The sequence below is a fragment of the Zootoca vivipara genome, chromosome 4 (genome assembly GCF_965207765.1).
Source record: "Zootoca vivipara chromosome 4, rZooViv2.hap1.1, whole genome shotgun sequence".
Lineage (NCBI taxonomy): Eukaryota > Metazoa > Chordata > Lepidosauria > Squamata > Lacertidae > Zootoca > Zootoca vivipara.
This window is the reverse complement of record NC_142587.1, coordinates 64,602,506-64,618,848: the sequence shown is the minus strand read 5'-3', so window position 1 is coordinate 64,618,848 and position 16,343 is coordinate 64,602,506. Positions and strand designations below refer to the sequence as shown.

Below are 16,343 nucleotides of genomic sequence, written 5' to 3'. Positions count from 1 at the left end.
GATAAATAGGAACCGCTACAGCGGGAAGGTAAACGGTGTTTCCATGTGTTGCTCTGGTTCGCCAGAAGCGGCTTTGTCATGCTGGCCACATGACCTGGAAGCTATACGCCGGCTCCCTCGGCCAATAATGCGAGATGAGCGCGCAACCCCAGAGTCGGTCACGACTGGACCTAATGGTCAGGGGTACCTTTACCTTTACCTTATACAGTACTATATGATATGGTGAATAGCAGCACATTCAATAAAGAAAATAGAACTAAGCTTACAGTGCAAGGGGTTTTGTTCTCAAGGATATATTGGAATTAGGAAAATAAACTTTCAGCATGATTTCTGTTTGAACCACTTGTCTCCTATGCGACATTAACCGGGGGGGGGGGATGCTTTGCTTTGGCAATGCTTTCTTAGGCAATTACAGAACTCTAATATAAACATTTGCTTATAATATCTCTGAAAGAAGACATTTAGTGTCACCTCTTGAAGCCTGGATAGGCAGTGCAGCATTTACTAGTCAGAATCCAGCCTTTGGCCATCTATGCGTAATTTGATAACCCCACCTGGCACTTTATGTTTGTAAACTACAGAACAGTTTTGCTTTTTTGAGGGTACAGTATTAAAAGTCACTTTCCTAAAAACGGATACCATTTGTTTTTATAGGAGGGACAAACATAACTTTACATATTCATATGTTAATGCTTTTGCCTAAGAGGAAGTGGCAACATAATTCGTATCATTTTTGCCTCCTGCTGCTCCAGGAGGGAAATCCAACCTATGTGCATGTTTGTGGCTCTTGCTTTCATTTCTGCTTCCTGCTGCGGCTGCTGTAAGACAGTCAAAGCAACAGCAGGGGGGCACGAAATAAAGGGGAAACATAGTGGAAAGTGGAAACACTGCAGCTACTGTTGTCATTTTGAATTTGACACATTCTGCAACCTCACAGTAGCTGAGGGGGAAATAGATTTCTTTCTGAACTTCCCAGTTTAACTGCAGACAGAGAGAAGTGCCCACATTTATTGCTGAAAGAAATAACGAAAAAGCATTTCCCCTACTCTGGAGGGCTTGGGATTCATTTTCTTAATAAAAAGATGTCAAGTGGGGCCTGGAAAGGTTGTCACTGATGTAACTTAAGATGTGGAATTAGGAAGAATGACCTTCTGACATGCATTCCCCTGTGATTGATGAGCAGAAGGAAACTTGTACACCCTAGTCGCTAAATATAACAAGAGTAAGTCATCTGACCTTCACCTATAAAGCTTTTTGCAAAAGCAAGAGGAAAAAGCATTAAGCATCAATAATAAGCCTGAAACCAGGTTTCTAATAGGGTAGTAGTTTTAAGTCTTCTTTAAGGACTTCCTCTTGTCACATTACCTCTGGCTGCCCAAATGTCCGTCACATCTAATAGTCATAGCTTTATGATGGCATGATCTTACTTTGGGTTTTGACCTACAAGATGATTGTGCAACAGTTGAGAGCTAAATCTGGATTGTTCTGGCCATTTGGATTGTTTGGAAGTCCTCATGCTTTACACAGATACAAATATGAGTCCCAGAGTCTCCACCCATGAAGAACTGTGATGGTTCTTTTTCTCTCTCTTTCTAGCCATTTTCTGTATAATGAGTGAAATGTGTCAGTGACCTTTGTCCCAGTATAGGTTGATGCAGTAAAAAAAAAGGGGTCACCTGTGCCCAACTTAAAATATTTTGACAATTTTTTGATATTTTTGATATGTTGCAAAAATGCACATTTCTACAGGAACAGCTTCCAAGTCACAGTCATGGTGGTAGGGTGAAGAACAGCATAGTACACATGCTTCCCCACCCCACCCCAGTCCTTCGACCAAAAACAAATCACTCCTAAGCTAAACAATGCTGTTTTTTTTAATTTTAAACACACATAAGCAAACAAATACAGTAACAGTGGGAGAAATGTCAGATTGCATAGCTCACAGAACCAGAATTGCCTCAGTTTAGGGAAAGATAGTTATACTGAGCAGCACACATTTCAAATCCTGTATAGACGCTGGTTGTTATTGATATATTGATAGTTATTATGAGGAAAACAAATATATGGGATATAAAAGGGAAAATCCATGGAAGATGCCACTCTCATACTTCTTAATAAGCACACTTTAATATTTTGTTGCAATATTAATTTATTTGTGCTAGGTTATTATGCAGAGCTCTTACATACAGTGGTGGAGTTTCATGCTCTGGCACCGGGAGGCGGAGAGCAGGTGGGGCGGGGCTGGCGCACATCCTGGGGGCATGGCGCACTGCCCGCAGGGGCGTGGCATGCACCCTGGGGGCGTGGCATGCATCCTGTGGGGGCGTGGCATGCATCCTGTGGGGGGTGGCGCCAGCACGGGCGGGGGGGCAGCCAAGATGGCACCCCGCCGGGATCACGCTGCCGCGGGCGTTGCACTCCTCTTCCTTCGCTAGTGCTTACATACTCAGTACAACACTGCTAGAAGAGGATGGTTTTTTCACCTCTATCAAGCCTGCACAATTCAGTCTGTGGTTTTACCTCCCATCAGGGTTTGACAGGAATATTGTTCTAGTATTGCCAGAATCAAATGGTGACCACTAAAGTGTGTTGTGAAATTTGCTGCAATATTGTAGAGGATGTGTCAGACCTGATGAAGTGTTTTTGGAAATGTTGTTTGAGCTGAGAGGTGCACTCAAGCCCCTCTGGTGGTTCTGGTCTTAAGTTTTTAATTATTGTTTAATCAAAAACATTTATATCCTGCCTTTCTGATTCAGAATTGAGAGATCCAAGGTGGCTCACACAACAAATTAAAAAAGCAGCTCAATATAAAACATGAAAGAGGCAGGCTGGCATATTTAAAAAACCATGGAATAAGCAAAAGTTCACCATTTGATAAAAACCTTTATTTTATATTCCCAACACACATTTGTAGTACAAAACTAAACTGATCTCACTGCCAAATTTGGTCACAGAGAAGAATAATGAGAACTGGGAACTAAATACTTTTCTTTCTTTTTTTAAGATGGCCTCAAAGCCATCTAAAATTGTTATTGTTGTTTCAAAAATAGCTTCACACTTATCACTGCTTATAATTTTAAGAAGCTGATAGACTACTCTGTGCTCTGACCAATACACATTTCTTTATATGCTCTAATTGATTGATTGATTGATTGATTGTATTTCCATGCCACTTTTCATTCAAATGAATCTCAAAGCAGCTTACAACCAATAAATAACCATAACATAATAAAACATAACAGCACATCGCGAATACAACATATATCATATAAAATAATTAACAAATTATCAATAAAACAGTTGCAATCTATTAAAAAACTTAACAAAACAGCAGACAAACATAAGACACACATTCAGCTTTGTGTTTTTAAACCATAACTAGCTTGTTATGAAAAGTCCTATCAAGGTTGCTCCCTTACTGTTCTGAGGATTTATTACAGAGCACCACTAAACATCTTTTACCACTTAAAAGAGTGGAAGATACTTGCATTTCTATTGGACGAGCATCATATTAGTGATAGGTTTAACCTTGGGGTACTATAACCTTCAGATCAGCAAAAAAATTCTTATACCTATATGGGTCTGTGCTCTTTTTATAGCCACCTAGGTTTTGTCATTTTCTATTAGTATTGCATCATGTAAGTCCCAAAATGTTTTGGGCTGGCCTACGATTCCACTTGTCTTTGCAAGCTTTTAACCTATGCTTGCACTTTCAGTTTGCAGCCTAAATGGAATGATAAATACCAAAAGTCCACATTCTTAGACAGATGTGTTAACATAGCAAACCATTCATCTTCAAGGAGAGGGGTTAACCATTTGTCCTCTTCTTTTCTTCTTCATTATATGCAGTTCTTGGGTACTGGCAACATGCATCCTTGTATCATCTTAAAACATTATGCCCAAGAGGCTGCTGTTTTATTTCTGACCTCACATTCCAAGTATTGAATTATAAGTAATAAAAGTCAGGTGTAGTATTAGCCAGGTCCCAAAGTAGAAGATACGATCATTATTAATATAGGTCTCATTATTCAGCTGGTGACAGTCTGGATTTCAAGACCCTGAAATTTACCTCTCATGTCTTTTAAATTAACTTGTGATGGAAAAGCACAGTTATATATCCTACTGGGGTGGGGGAAGACGGCAGCGCTAATCTTCAGAACAGCAAACAGAAGAAAATATCAAAAATTCACTACTTTATTTATTTATAGGAGCACACCAAATTTCCTGATGTATTTTGAGTACAACATGCCCTTCATCGGCAGCAATGGTCACTTCTTATTTACTGAAAGAAAAAAAAGGAACTCTTTAATTAGGATAAGTGGTCATTGCCTTCATTGAATTTTGAATGCATTGCACAATTTGGAGTGCCTTCATAAAAAATAATAATAAAAGAAATCTGTAAATAAATTATGCTGTAAATAAATTATGTAGACAGTGCCTGCAGCATAGTACCCATGTGGGTACCATACTTTAAAATAAACTATAGTTTAATATGAATGCTGCTTGAAAGTTCCCATGACGCTCTGCCTCTGCTTCCATTGTCTAGGGTGTAGTGTCACAAACAAATCACAAATGGTAAACAAACAACAAACCTCAGCTAATGCTCATGGTTTGTTTGGAGGAAACAAGCTATAAACCCTGCTTCAAACAAGCCAGACTCTAGCTTGTTCTGTTTGCAGTGCTGGGAAACAAGAAACTTTTTGGATAGTGTGGATTAGGATGCTCCTTGTTCTCATTAAAATACAGGTTGTTTTAAATTAAGTTACTGTATGCTACATGCTTTGCTGGGGAATTTAAGCTTCGCAAAATAGTCTGTAGTTTTCTGATTCCCTTTTCACTAAAATACCTGATTACTCAGTCCCACCATTTGTAAATATTTTAAGGAAGGGGAAGGTTACTGATGCGGAAATGCTAATAGGAAGTAGCAGACAAGGAGCATAGCTGCCAAGTTTTCCCTTTTCTCGCGAGGAAGCCTATTCAGCATAAGGGAATTTCCCTTTTAAAAAGGGAGAACTTGGCAGCTATGACAAGGAGATGTGAATATGAAAGCCTTGCTGGGTCACACCAAAGGGACATCTAGTCCGGCATTCTGCTTCCAGCTGTGAGCAAAGCCTACAAACAGGGCACGGCTGCAGGAATGGGAGAACACTATTTGCAAGATATATTTTTTTAAAAAACACACATTGTGAGATGCTTCCAGATGCATCTGAGGAACTTTAATTATTTCTGCTTTTAAAAACAATGCATATAATAAGGCAGAGTTGAAAATTTGAAACCTAAGCTAATTTTGCATCTGTGGTATTTGGAACTTCATACAAGAGTGAAAAAGAATGACTAATTTTCACACTTCCAGGTAAAATTGTGAAGGGTTAACTTTTGCACCTCTTCCATGCTAAAACGTGCAAGTTCCTCATGCATTTGGAACTCACAAAATATGCAAAGCATCTCGTAGTTCTGCCTTTGTCCTATTTGTTTTATAATTCCTAATTAATGAAATCTGTGGTCTTCTCGCTGACATTGACTAAGTGTATACTGAGTATAAAAAAATTAGATCCTTCCAGGTTTTTAAGAAATTGCACTTTTCAATCTTGCTTTCTCACAAGCAGTCCTTACATACATTTCCTGAACTGAAAGGGTATGGAGCACATCTTAAATCCCCCGTCTTACACCTATGAAAAGCATGATGGCTGTTTCCTGTTTCAATCCGGGGCTGCTATAGCTATAGGAGAAGCAATATTCTCTTGGAGTGTGAATGCTGTGGGCCCTTCCATTGTATGCTCAGGTTGTATATTATCTGTAAATAAGCCATATATCATAAAGGCACCACAGTCTCTGTTGTGCCTCATTTCCAAAGGAAACACAAACCCTGGGTAAGTGCCTGGAACCCCTGGAATCTTGCACCACTCATAGATTTGGGTGATGTATAAAAGTATATTAAAATATACAGAGAATTGTCAGTGGCGGGGAGTTCTGTTTGATGTCTTGATGTGGATAGAAATTAAAATCCTGGTTTTGTTGACATGTAATGCTAGTTGGTTGTAAAAAAATAAAATCCAGGTTGTGTTTCATGTTCAACACCTATAAGGCAGAGTTAAATATACATTATGGGGTTAAATGTTAAAGGAAGCTTGAACTTGTTTATTGGATCGTGCTTTGCAGCTTTGCTGTAGAAGCACCTTCTGTCAGGATCTTGGCGTGTCAGCAGTGTGAATTTGTACAGTTTTTAATGCTTCATATTTCATTAAATTAACCAATCGATGGGCAAAACGATCAATGGGTTGAGCAGCAGCTGGATTAATCACAGAAGGATAGGAAAGGTGCCAAATTTCATGCTGCCACTTAAATTGATTCTGCCAAGTTTCTCTTGCTGAAGAAGATTCAGCTGTGGAGCAAGTTACGTATTCTTATTTACAAACTGCTTCTGAAATTGGTCCCACATTTTCTCTTTGAGTATGCAGTTTACACAGGAGTGAAATAAAGACGATGTACAAGTGCTAATAAATACCTGCTTCACAATTCCAAAGAACAGAAATACTGTACATGCTTCCCATAGTTGTCTGTTCAGGGGGTGTGTGGCACATTTCTCTCCTCATGTATGGTTATGGAAAGTGTATGATTATTAGGACAATTTTGCATGATACATAGGGAAAGTAGATTTGCAAGTGTACATTCAATTGAGACAAACAGACAGTGCTGCTGTGCTGAGTGTACCTGTATAATATAAGCTGTTTTCAGATATTACGGTGAACTAAATTAATGCCATTTGGACCAGAATTGTGGCATCAGGCTGCTTCCCCAAACAATGCACATTTATTATACATGCATAGCTACTTGCAATCATTCTAAAATGCATGTTGGTTGGTGGAGAAAGCTACTATCATGATGCTGCTCTTCCCAATACATGTGCATTCATTTAGCCCCTACAGTGGTACCTCTACATACGGACATGATCCGTTCCAGGGTGTCATAAGTAGAGCACCACTTCTGCGCGTGCATGGGACGCAATAGAGTGCTCCTGCGCATGCACATATGAAAAGGCCTGTGTATGCTTTCACAAATCTGCTTATCACATTCATATTTTGCATTTTTAAAAGTACACTTTAGAAAACCATAGGTGCTCACCTAAGAATATAGTGCAGGCTTCCTCAAACTTGGCCCTCCAGATGTTTTTGGCCTACAACTCCCATGATCCCTAGCTAGCAGGACCAGTGGTCAGGGATGATGGGAATTGTAGTCTCAACACATCTGGAGGGCCGAGTTTGAGGAAGCCTGATATAGTGCATGTAGAAAGTATATATAGGCCCAACTGTTGGTGCATGAATATCTACTCTTGGGTTTTAATTTCTTTCTGCAGCAGAGTTCCTTTTACAGAAAAGCAGAGTTCCTTTTACAGAAAAGTTTTCCTACATCTTTTACTTCTTAGCAGCAGCAGCAGCAGCATTCCAGCTATCTCTTAGTGAAATTCCCATTACAGGAATAAACACCATTTTGTTCTGTTTCTCATTTGGTCATTAATAAGGGGGGGACAAATAAAGAAACATACTGTAATCATTTTCTCTTTTTAGCCATCCGTCCTAATTCTCACTCATTCACATACTCATTTATACTGACCGAGACTTAGTTGATCACATGCCCTGATAAGGACACCTGTTGCTGGAGAGTCCCCTAATTTTGCTTTATGCACAACTCAGGGCAATTCAACAAGTCAGGACAATTCAATAACTATACTTCAACTGAACAAGCTCTCTGTACATCCTTGGTTGATCTGATATATAACATTCCTGATTTGTGCCAGAAAACCTCATAAGATTTATATAATAGATACAGGAAAATAAGCTTCCATAAATATCCTCAAGCATGATCTCTGTTAGTTCCAATTTCTTCCTCATGGTAACGGGGCCCTAGTGAGATTCCCCCTACCCATGTGCATGTGCACAGTTCCTGGCTACAGGATATTGACTACTGGATTGCATGATAATGTTTTTCAGTGTAGTCTGTGTAGTTGATTATTTTACATGAAAGTAGAAATGCTGAGTGATGTAAGTCACATTTTTACAAGTGTTAATCTCACATCCAGGAACCTTAACTACAAATGTGCATTTTAAATTATGGCTCTAAATTTTCTCTCATAGTTATGTATATCAAGTGTAAATTCACAACTCAATAAACTGTATTCAACAATGGAAGCATATCTCATCTGTGTGGAAGATATCGCTGATATGAAGGAAGTACCAAAGCAGTTCAAGTCCTATTCTAATGTGATCTGGAATGTTCTACCATTCATCATCATTTAGTTTCTTTATCAGTTTTTTTCCAGTCTCCTTTGCAGCTTGTGCATAGTTTCCTTTTTCTAATTCTAAAAGGACAGCTGATTAGACATGCCTCAGATGGATGCCAAGAAGGACTTTCTGCCAACAGCAGAGAAGATTTTCTGCTGAGGATACATCATCTTTCCCAGTATTGTTCTTTAGCTTAGGACAGTGATGGCACCCACTGTAGCATACAATAACCTTTTCTCACATCACACTCCAGGTACCTTTTCCAGCAAGCTTCTAATTCCATAATTTACATTCTGCATCCCATAAGTTGTTATGATACTGAGTAAAAACAGTTTGTGGTTGTAGAAGGGACCAAGAAAGAGCCTGTCTACTCAGAAGCTAGTCCTATTGAATTCAATGGATATTACTGGTACTCCCAGGAAACTGGAGTTAGGATTGCAGCCTTAGTTTCATTAATGCATTCATCTCCTGTAGCTAGCTCTCCATAATGTCTAAAACTGCTTAGTGGTGTTTAACCTCCTGGCACAGATACTGCAATTATTTTTAAAAAAATCCTCATTATTTTAAACATTCTTCTAGGATGCAATAAAAGTTACTGAATTATATATATATCCATGTATGTATGTATGTATGTATGTATGTATGTATGTATGTATGTATGTATATCAGAGCACTGGCCCACATCAATGCTGATTATTGATATTTAAAAGGTTAAGTGTAGCCCAAATGAAGTATTTCTCAATAAAAAAATAGATTTCTCATATCTCAGGCATTACTATATTACATTTTGTCAATTATAAAGCAATATAACATTTTTGCAATGAAAACACACAGCCGTGGAGAATAATTGGTGTTGATCACTAGAGGGATCAAGAAGGCAGAACCGTCTGTAGTTCTGCAGAAGGGTGAAGAGATTATTGTTTTGATTTTGTTTTGTTCTCTCTCATTACTGGCAACAATGAGAACCCTTCTGTGTTACATGCTCAATGGCGTCTCAGTGGAATGGAAGATGGCAAGTGAAAAATGGATCCCAATCAAATAAAGCAACTTCTAATGTGCTTAGTATTAAACGGCTGCTCTGGGAGTCCTTTGTCCCTGGAGTTGTTTCTAGGCCTGCCAGTCAGCAGGTTTCAGAGCTCTCTTGAGGACCTGGTGTTTCTGGTCTGGCAGCAGCCAAGTGAAACTGTTGCCAGATATGATGCCACACTGAAGCAGAACTAATTTCATAGTTTATCAGTAACAAAATATAAAGCATAAACCACATTAACAAAAGGCTACAGAATCATTAATCAAGGAGTCATTTCAGGTCCTTGCCTGTGAATAAAGAATTATTTCAGTGTGTGAGCAAGTATTTTTCTCTCCCAGTCCCTATTATCAGATTAGGGAGTCATTGTGACTGAACTGTTGTTGGGTGAGAAAGTACAAGATGGTTTGCTCTTTTGTTTGGATTTCCTGTCTTGCCTTGCCTTGCCTTGGCAGAGCTTGATAGAATATCTGTATTGAGAATCACCTAAGCATGAGCTGCAATACACCATGTATGGCATCAATACAAAAAACCATGCAAATATTTGTGCAAAGCAAACCACCATATTATCATCTATTTTGCCATTTTCATAATTTGCTTTACTTATGTGAATTGATGTTTGTGATATAAGCAATACTACCAACACAGCAAGGCTATAGAAGTGTTTAGGTGGCATACTTTAGTGAGTTTTTTTACAATTATTTGTACAAAGTCTGCTAGAAATCATATTCACTATGCCCAAACCGATGGTTATTCCCACTAGTTCACTTGATTGTCACTTGCCTTCTTTGGAATTTTTAATTTTATTCTATTCTAGTATGACATTGACATGCTTTTCAGTGTACTCAATGAGTTTGCATACTGCAAAGTCATTGGGGAAATTGTGGTAACTTACAGGGGATCATTTGTGTGAATGAGAACATGACCATCTTGCTAAGACCACAGTCCTTTGCAAGCTTCCTTGGAAATGGAAGAAAACAGAACATGCCACATGCACCACAAAGATACTGGCCTAAAATATATAAGCAGCATTTATGGATAGAAAAAAAGCCATGTGTCCTCTATTCATCACTACTCAGCTGAGGCTCCAATACTTTGGCCACCTCATGAGAAGAGAAGACTCCCTGGGAAAGACCCTGATGTTGGGAAAGATGGAGGGCACAAGGAGAAGGGGACAACAGAGGATGAGGTAGTTGGACAGTGTTCTCGAAGCTACCAACATGAGTCTGACCAAACTGCGGGAGGCAGTGGAAGACAGGAGAGCCTGGCGTGCTCTGGTCCATGGGGTCACGAAGAGTCGGACACGACTAAACAACTAAACAACAACTTCATTTGTCTATTATTACTACAACTATTCCATAAAGATTCTGCAAATAGAATAGATAGATGGCACTTTTTGGAGATATATATATGTTTATCCACTAATATTATTTTTACTCTTATGATTAAAATAAAACCAGAAATGTAGCTGTTCATGTAACACAAGCTGAAGTTTAAATACTAACAACCCAGGATAATAATGACTAGATAGACTGCATCCACCCTGAATTCCTCCCCTGCTCAGAAACAAGTCTCACTGGGTTAAGGTTGTTCGTTTTATCAAGCAACTAAATTCCTCTGCATTTTACATTTTATATGTTAGGTTGTAGCAACCATGAACTACTTTAGTTTTATTGGGATGGAACTGAGGAGAGTTTTATACAACAGACTGAGACTATAATTTGGGCATGATCCAAGAGGGAGGATAAATCACTGCAGGTGTGTGGAACTCGCTGGAAACAAAAGGGAATCCTAAAGTCAGATTAAACTAATTCAAAGTAATTCATCAAGAGTCTACACCTTAGCGCCAGTTAGGAATTAATGCTTAAAGGCCAAGCCAATGAGCATGGCAGTACTGAGGCTGGAACAGGAGCAAATAAAAACAGTGATGGATTGGAGTTGCAACAAAATCCTTGGCAGGAAAATGGTAGGCTTGTACCCAGTAGAGCAAGGCTACAAAGCACTGCATGTTAGTTTATTGCACAGGTGGGAGCTGCAGGCAGGAAGAGGAAAATATATAGGGGGAAAGGTGAAATTCAGCCAGTTACACACAAGATGGCAAAGAGAAAGCTAAGTGGACCTAGAAACAATAGTGGCTAAAAGAAGAAAAATGGTGCTTAAACAAGTTTCACGCTTGGTTCCAAGAAGGTCCTGTTAGAATCATAAGAACATATGAAACTGCCTTATGTTGACTCAGATCATTGGTCCATCTGTTCTCAGTATTGTCTACAATGACAGTGGTGCTTCCGGATTTCAGGCAAGGGTGCGGCCTTGGGGTTGGGTGAGTCTATCAATTTCCACATTTCTACATAAGTTTGTGATTTCTTTAATTTTTTTAAAGTCATTGTGAGCATTCATCAGTATCTTAGTTTGGATTTGTCTGTATTGTGCACATTTTTTGTATGCAGATTCCCCTAATACAGTATACACTTTTCTGCGAAGCAATATTCCTTAATATAATTACTTTTTGTATGTTACTTTCATGAATATGTGCATTTTCATGCACACTAGGATATGCATCTTTGTACACATTACCTGACTGGAAAACTGTAATACAAAATTCAGAGAAGTGCAACTTCAGTTTGAATATTGCTTTGGAATGTGTGAATTAGGTAGGTTTGCCTTTAAATGTAAACAAAATAAATTTCCCGCTCCATGCCTATCCCAGTCCTACCTGAAGATGCTGGGAATTGAACTGGAGACCTTCTTGCATATAAAGCAGATGCTGTAGCATTGAGCTGATGCCCTTCTGAGCCTTTCTGCTTTATAGGTGGCCTAGCAAGCTTTAAGACAGGAGAATAATGTTTAAAGATACCTTAATACAAAACTATTTGTTGCAATCCAATTAACATTCTACTTTTATCTGGAGAAATTTCATTTCTGGCCTCCTATTTAATATGTGAATTGGCATATTCTAATGCACAGAAGAGCTTTACACACCATAAAATCACTTGTAAATGAATTGAACTGGATAATTAATAGTTCTATTTAATATATCTCAGAAAGCTTACAAACCTAGAAAGAAATGTCACCTAATGATGTATTATTTATTAAAACTGACATCTGATTTATTGGTATTGACGACTGATGCTGAGTTTCACTCTGTCAGCTTAAGAATTTGTGCATAGATTTTTTTTTCCTGGTGAATGCAACAGATGCAAAGATTGCATGAACACAGGATTTGTAGATTAGGTGCAATAATTGTCTAGTGTAGCTATGCATTAATCACTGCTGATATATGAAGCTGATATTCATTGCTGATTCATATGCTCATTTAGAATAAAAATTACATTTTGTCACACTTGACATGTTATCAAATTCACATTTTTCAGTAAAGAAATTTAGTCTGCAGAAATTTAGTCTGAAATCCTGTGTAAACTTTCCTCTGAGTAAATTCCACAGAATATAGTGGGACTTATAAGTGAACAACCATAGAACTGTACTGTTAACTTTTAAAAAAAATGTATGTGAAGTAGCTTGTAGTTTCTTGTTAGAAATTGGGCTATGTGAAATAGCATCTCAGAATTATCCCCCTTGTTTGTGGAATGAGGATTTTTTTTTGCAGCAGGGGAATCATATAATTGAATTTTTCCAGGAACAGAATAAACATTCCAACAGTTTCTTGGTAGTACCTGTCACCATTTGCAGTTGTACGGCTTCTTTCTTTTTTACAAAGATAAGTTATATATTTGTTTGTTATTGCTGTTGTAAGTGCCTACAACAGCAGTTGCACTAACATCCTAGCCCGCATTGCAAAATGCTCCAGACGTAGGATTATTCTAGGGTGTGGGGATAATGACTGCCACCAAACACAAAAATTGTGGATAATTTTAGGAAAAAATACTTCAAAATGGCTGTCTTATAGAAAAAAGAGAAAAGGAATATCTATATAGATATAGATATATACATACTGTATATATATCAGAAACATTTTTTCCACATCTCTAGTTATCCTGCACTTGATTCCATCTGAATTCCCAATGAAGCAGGGGGTGGGGGCTATGACAAATCAGTTAGGACAGACTTGTACCTAGGAGTAATCTAGTACAAGACATAATGGCAGAGCATTTGTTTGTTCTTATGGTTCTCAGGTGAAACTCTAGAAATATATTATCAGCAGTGGGGATTTTTCCAGAGGGTACCCAAGGGTACACAGTACTGGCACCTCTTTTTGTCATGGTTAAAAAAAGTGGCACTTACTGTAACAACTTCATTGTGAGTACCAGAACCTGTTTTTCGGGGGGGGGGGGGGAGCACTGATTATCAGTAAGCTACAGCCCATTTTGTACAATGACAGGTTCCTTCTCACAGGCCTTGGGTGGAAGACCTGAACTTGCTTAAAGACAGCCCACTCTCTAGCTTAAAATGGTTAATTACCAGCAGTAGCAAGCAGCAAGGTGAGGCACCACTGCTTGCTTGACATCTGGTTAGTTGCATTGCTGCTGCTTATGGGGAGATAGGGAAGGTAAGTTGGCATGGTGCATATGCACTGGTGGAATCAATCTGGCACTCCGGCCACCTCTGCCCTCCCCCTTCTACCTCCTGGAAAGCAGCAGCAGTGAAACCAACCAGGGGTCTGGTGGCCAGCAGCACCCCAACACAATGTGCGCTCCTGCTCATCAGCAACAACTGGCCATATAACAGAGATATGGATGCAGGGACCAGCCGCTGATGCAGACCCGGGCATTTTTTTTATCTTTGTGCCTACTCTGGCAATACTGTTACTGAATTAATTGTTGTTGTTATTATATATATTTATAGTCCATCTTTTCCCCTGGTGGAATTCAATGTTGTTTACAGATTGAAACCTGAACTCAGTAATGCAATTCACTAAAATGGGACTAGGAAACAGGTAAACAGGGCTATGGTAGTTTTGCTCTCATTGCTTAAACTTGCAGAAAGGGGTATTATGCGGATTTTGTTGTCGTTGTTTTCAAGCTGGTTTTTCAAATGAAGGCAAAGTGTTGTGGCATTCATCAAACTAGATGAATACCAAGTAATTGATCACATACTGTATTTAGAGGGTGGGGGAATAACGCATGCCATACAGGGTAAAGTTTTGTGCCTGCAGTGGGCTTCCAAAGTTTAATTTATCATTAAGAAGCCCTGATGTTCATTTACTAATGAAGTGAAAGAGTGGCATTTTATTTATCTTTTAATCTTTGAAATTTGTTTAATTTGTTTATCAGAATTAGTGGGCTGATGAGCTGATGTAGTGAAATTAAATTATAAGTAGATATGGGAATACAGGGCAATTTTCATACTTTATAGTGAATTTCTTTGCAGCTAATATGCACATTCAGTTTAATACAGATGGTATGGGGAAAGATAGCAACATGTACCCCTCTGTTTTTAAGTTCTATCAATTACTATTCAGGAAAAACCATGGAAGCCAGTTCTTAATATTGATCATATTTTTAAGATAATAATACAGAATAAAACTTTTGAAATAGATATGTGGCCTAAACGTTTTATCCTGGCCTCTAGACATTTTTCCAATTGCAGTATTAGAGTAGTATACTCAGTCATACTCAGAGCTGACCCATTGAAACTGATGTACTTAAGTTGTTTAAGTCCATTTATTTTAATGAGTTTTTTCTGAGTATGTCTGACATTGGATATCACCCTTAGGGCCACTCCAAAACATCCTTATTATTCCATATTTATTATCATTTCTGCTCATGCTGATGGTATTAAGGCACTCATACCCAATCCTGCTTACAATACTATTTGCACGTGCAAATGTTTTGGGGTGACCATACTGCTTCATTTCCAATCAGTGCATATCCTGTAACTTCCTGCTGAAATCCTGTAACTTTTCATATCACAAATGTTCAAGGTGAGGGGTGTACAACTTTTGTTTCACTACAGCCCCTCCAGACTGCCATAAAGTGGTAGGTAGGATTGAGGAAGCATTACAGAACAACTAAAAAAGCAGAATACAAACACTGCTAATGAACTATAATTGTATCAAAAACATGTTCCAGAATACACTTACAATAAAATACCAGTCTGGAGGGGCCCTCTATCTTCTTCTTTTTAACACTCAACGATCATTATGGATTTTCTCTTTAAGTTAATAGGTGTATTTCATTATTACCCTGGCCTCATGAGAGGTGTTTGAGTTAGAAACAACTTCTGCTGTAGGGTTCAAGTGGTACTTAGATTCAAATGGTTTCAGAATGCTGTCGATTCTAGATATGCAATCTTCAGAAATACAATAAGAATTGCAACTCATGGGAACAAGTGAAAGCACAGTTCAGCTTCTTTTTAAATCTTTTAAGTTCAGGACTGACTAAAAGAAGATAAATAAGAAGTTATCATCTTAAAAGCTTGTCTTAGGCATAAAACTATAAAAAGTGTGTTAGAACAATTTTAGATAAAGCTAGAAACATAAAAGCATTAAAAGACGGCCATCTGAAATGGATGAAATTGAACAAAATTTTAGCACAGCAGGGCAGATAGGATTACCGGGGTGGGGGTGGGATGGAAATAGAAAAAGAGTGTGAGAGAGAAAATCATGTCTTCAGACCATAATATTTATTTTATTTACATTATTTACAGCCTGTCTTATAAGAAGTAGCTCTCTGGGTGGTTCATGGAGTGTGTGTGTGTGTGTGTGTGTGTGTGTGTGTGTGTGTGTGTGTGATAAAGTAGTATTGGCAAGTCTTGAGAATTGCCACAAACTCATAAAGGTTGCCTCAGGTAACAGGTTGTCTATCAACTACCATCCTTATCTGCTGTCTCACACATTTTTGCCAAATGTGACCAAATTAACCTGTTGAAATACAAACACACACACACACACACACACACACACACACACACACAACTACTTGTTCCTCCTCACCCATCTAGACAGTGCAGAGAAGGTGAAAAAAACTGGGCGAAATAGAGGATGGAAGGGTAGGTGGGCTCCAGAAGCAGAAAGAAGCCAAGGCCAGGGTCAACTGAACTTGAATAGCTTCCTAAGCCCTGCTCCTGCCCCAGTATGGCATGTA

General features: G+C 38.6%; 1 protein-coding gene across 2 annotated transcripts in view; it reads left to right on the top strand.

The window, feature by feature from the left end:
* The first annotated feature begins 11,459 nt into the window (after nt 1–11,459).
* EPHA6 (EPH receptor A6) overlaps nt 11,460–16,343 on the top strand; it is a 205,365-nt gene continuing 200,481 nt past the window's right edge. For both annotated transcript variants that reach the window (XM_088668036.1, XM_088668034.1), the window contains exon 1: nt 11,460–11,623. The gene's annotated coding sequence lies outside the window, so the exon portion shown is untranslated. The remainder of the gene's footprint in view (nt 11,624–16,343) is intronic.